This window comes from Poecilia latipinna, unplaced genomic scaffold, assembly GCF_001443285.1.
Source record: "Poecilia latipinna isolate Pla-1442-1.1 unplaced genomic scaffold, P_latipinna-1.0 Scaffold0, whole genome shotgun sequence".
NCBI classification, from domain to species: Eukaryota; Metazoa; Chordata; class Actinopteri; order Cyprinodontiformes; family Poeciliidae; genus Poecilia; species Poecilia latipinna.
Genome location: NW_015112616.1, coordinates 1,051,655 through 1,056,203, shown reverse-complemented (window position 1 = coordinate 1,056,203; position 4,549 = coordinate 1,051,655). Strand labels below are relative to the sequence as shown.

Below are 4,549 nucleotides of genomic sequence, written 5' to 3'. Positions count from 1 at the left end.
AAAGTGCTACCACTCATGCATTGCATGTTATCTTTAAGACTTTTCCTTACCCATTTTAAGGAACATTTGTAATAAATATTAATGATCAAATATCAGAGCAGTGCTTATTAAATTATGCATGTATCAATGGGCTAGCGAGTGAGTCATCAATAGTTAAAAACAGACTATACATTTCTCATCCTGCATAATGTCTGGAGCCCCATCATGTAATGAGCAACCTAATTGCGCTTATGCCTCTTGCATGTCTTCTGACCAACCAACATGCATATGAAAACAACAAAATGTTATTAATTAGTAACAAGTTGTATTTACCTGGCAGCAGTCCTAATTTATGCTTAATAATTAAAAATTCTGCTTCACCTGCTTTTTTAATTTTTTAAAGAATTTTAGCTTGCCAGTTTTACTGTCAATGCTTCTTAATTGGGTTAAAAAAAAGGTACTGGGAACTGCAGAATTTCCATTGTATTACTTAAGCTTATTTTATAAAATGTTCGAAATACATTAAATTATGACAACAATTACAATACAACACTCGTTCCAACCATCCAAATCACCAATAATATGCTAGATTTCACAATCACAATATGATGTTTAAGTTCAGATTTAGCCAGGCGTAACACAGGCTAGGTTTAGCCTAGCCAGTGGCTAGGCTAAAGCTAATGCAGAATGTAGGCAGTGCGATCTCACAATAAAACAGTCTCTGCCTTACCGGTTGCCTCTCTGCTTGTTTGTAGATTTATCCAGCTCCGCACAGGCCCGCCACATGAGCAGATCATTGTCCAAAAATGATACAAACTCCCCTTTGCTTTGTGTTACCTTATCTGTCAATTGTTCCGTCATTGTCCGTCCCTCTTTATGGTCCGTGTAGTACAATCACTTTTCCGCCATGTTTTCGTCATGTCTTTACTTTTTTTTTGTTTTTTTGTTCATTCTTTTCACTTAATTTCTTTTCTTTTTTTTTCCTCTTCTCGTTTTCATTATCTTCCTTGCCTTCCAGAACACCTTTTTCTACTTGTTTATGTTGTCATATATGTGGCTTGGAGTAGCCTGCAAGCTTGACATTTTGTGGCTTCCTTTCAATAAGGAGCTTCTTTTCGCTGTGCAAAGGCAAGTGGAGTGCATCACTAATAGCTTTTTTGTCAACAAACAACAATTCGCCTGAGCATTTCCTTTAAAGATACCAAGGGTCACAGGGCTGTTTCTATGATTAATGCTTTCCATGCCTGTCAATTTAAGTAGACAGCCATGTCTTGGTAGGTTTGTGCCATAGCCTTTTCTTTTTGAGATGATGCATTGAACAGTAGTGTGAAATGTTTGAAGCTCGGGAAATTGTTTTAAAACCTAACCCTGCTTTATTCTTCTCAGACGAAGCAACATCCTTTTGCCCACGTCAGACCCAGGGTTCACGCAGGTAAGATGAGAGCCCCGTGGCGCTTGTAAGCCATATCATCCTGGAGCAATCAGGTGGGTATTCAAATCAAAATGACATACAAAAATTCTAAAGCTCGTTGACATTTTGCCAACCTTTGATATTGTGGCTGGGTTTTATACCTTCAGGGATCCAAACACAAACCTCGAGGGTATTTCACTGTTTCTGAGTCACAGCGCATAGAGGCTATAAAGCTTCATTTTGGCCTTTTATGCAACCATTCACATCATGTCATTGATTTTGGGACTAATTAGCTCTAATACAGCTGTGGAAAAATGCAGCAAACGTATGTCAAAATGTGCAACATAAAAGAAACGGTCTCTTGTAATAATTCCCATTGTTTACATTTTATTAATTATAGCTTAGCAGTTCATGCTTTTATGTATTTACTTTACTACTGAGACCATGGACATCTGGACCAACCTTACAGATAGGCTTAAGTGACAATGACTGATTAATAATGAGGTCTTCGAGGATGATTTGGATTGAATTAATGCCAAAATTAATAAACTTTTATACACTGATTTTCAAACTTTTATTAACTTAGAAAAGAAATAGAATGACAGAAATAAATAGAGCAGGAAAAATACACATTAAAGATATGAGACACTTTAAAGAATTATTGAAACTATTCTTTTGTTTAGTCAGGTGTGGAGCCCTGTGGTGATCAGGCACTCATATGGCAGCTATGGCTGCTGGAAGCCATGCAGAACTAACAATAAGCTTGATCTCCATGGGCCAATTAGCCTTTGGAGTTCCCATGTAAAACCTTTCATCAAGAGCCTGTGAATTTAGGCCATTACAGACAGAGAGCTGTGCCAGAGGAGCCGCTGTGTCTCCGCGGATATCTTCTTCCCTGTCCAGTCAAGCCTGCACTTGTGACAAGCAGCCCTGTCCTCAAAACGTACACACAGGCTACGGCAGAACAGAAAAAAATGACACTAGACGCTGCTGGAAACCAATTACAGCTCCTAAATCATAGCCTCATTGTCCATTACAGTGGGCAGATGGGGTTGATTGAGCCATCATTATAAATGTAATTTGGCAATATGGTAGCGATTGACGTGCTAATTGTAAATCTTTTTATAGGACAGGATGGGAAGCCCTTTAAAGTATGAGAAAAGTTCAACTTCTGCCAAATTTAACTGAAACGATATGCATGTTTTAAACTGACTTGAACTTTGCTGTTTTTTTTCTCAAATCATTTTAAAGTGTACAAAAAAATAACTTTTTCATTACCCGGACACAGAGGAAGGAAACCAGGAGGTGACACAAAATATATTTTGCACAAAAAAAAAAAAGGCTGTTTGGATATGACAGATTGTAGTTTTAATCATCACAGCTATTTCAGGGAACTCAAATTCAAATCACTCATTGTGCATTAATTTGCAAAAATCTGGTATGCCTCGAAAGCATTGTTGAGTCCTAAGTCACCTAAATTAATTATGGTTTGATGACAGATTAACAGATCTGTCCCATTGGTTTTCCCACGTACCAACAGAGTCTCCGTGAGTTTCAGTTGTCCAGCAGATTCGCAGATGTTGCCTTACAGTGCGAATAGCACAGGCTGCTCTCAATAACTACAAGCAAAACAGCAGCAAAGAACTCCTGTCTTCAAGTGATACATAGAAGAACTGAAATTCCTTGTCCCATTATCTGGCTCATTCAATCCTGGTTCAGGGCCCCAGGAGATGAGAGGACGCAGGGCGCCCTCTGCCACTTTAAAAGTAGTAACCTGAGAGACCAACGATACTGTATTAAAAAAAAAAAAAAAATATATATATATATATATATAAAGATTCAACAATGTTTTTTCAATAGCAGAAAATCAACATTTTCCTTAGAGGGCATGTAGACAGGGTTGTGCAAAGCTCATCTTTTCAGTTTTCTCTTTGTGTGTTGTGTTTATGTGCATGAAGTGACCGATTTCACTCTCTGAATGCAGGTGTTAATGGTTGTGCGCTCACACCGTGTGGGGGGCAAGAACGAGTCTGATGGCCACTCGCTGATATGTTTACGTCTTCCAACAACTGCCCACCTCCTTAATCACAGCAGAGGATGAGGGTCAGCCTCATTCTGGATTCTCCTCACAGCCTGGCTGTAGCTTTCAGTCACGTTCAGACCGTGAGGTTAGAAACATCCGACTTTTCAGAAAAACAAGAGCCGAAGCCCAAACAACACGAAAGGAAATAATTTCTAACACTTTGCTTTTCACATTAGCTCTGCTCTCCCTAGGCACTGAACCCTGGAGAACAGTTGGGGTAACATCCTCAAAGCTTGGCATTTCCAGTGAGGATTAAATACCTGGAATCTGAAGGTAGCAGAAAATGAAAAACTGTCTCGCCTGCATCAAGGAGCAAGCTTGTCATTATTAGCTACAGAGGAAGAAATATGCAACTTGACAGAGGTGAAGATTGTCTTCAACTTTTTTTTATTTCGATGGTCCTTCTTCTTTCTGTCAGGATGCTGCACTGTACCAGCCTTGAAGTGTATTAATGTTACCATTTTAATTGGGATTTTGTTAGATGTGGTGTGCCATTAGCACCGCAGGAGTTAGCTTCTCATGATGGAAGCTGTCAGATTGCTCACATTACTTGAAAGCAATCCCCAACTGGTAGTTCTGTTTTTTGAACCATTTAGCAAAGGATACAAAGATGTTGTGTTTTGTCCCAGTCACTTTGTTAACACCGGGATCTTTTGTCTTCTCACAAAGTGAACAAAAAAATAATCCCTGTCAAAATTAAATGACTTTGCTGAACTGTTATGATAAATGATCAAATTAAATTTGAGGATAGTTCTCATCTATGACATTTACATTTCATGTTAAATGCTGCATTAATCTACTCTATCATAGTCCATGCTTCAACTTACTGTCCAACAGAGCCCTTAAGAAACATACAGTGGCTACCTACTGACCAGAAGTCTAGCAGCTTCAAAGTCTCCACAGCTGAATATTTTAATTGGCATAAATTTAGATCTGAGTGTTTTGAAAACATGTATTTAAATTCCACATCATAGAATGCGGAGAAAAACAAAACCTAAGTCTAAAAAAGTTAAGATTGTAAATTTACAGGTTGTGCTGTGGTGGCGCAAGGGTTAAGCACAACCCACATATGGAGG

At 38.6% G+C, this 4,549-nt stretch overlaps 1 long non-coding RNA gene across 1 annotated transcript; it reads left to right on the top strand.

Moving 5' to 3' along the window:
• Positions 1–1,378: 1,378 nt before the first annotated feature.
• LOC106944789 (uncharacterized) lies at positions 1,379–4,234 on the top strand. The gene is made up of 3 exons (XR_001424470.1): positions 1,379–1,464; positions 3,375–3,558; positions 3,650–4,234. It is a non-coding gene; the product is annotated as an uncharacterized LOC106944789 (long non-coding RNA).
• Positions 4,235–4,549: the final 315 nt, after the last annotated feature.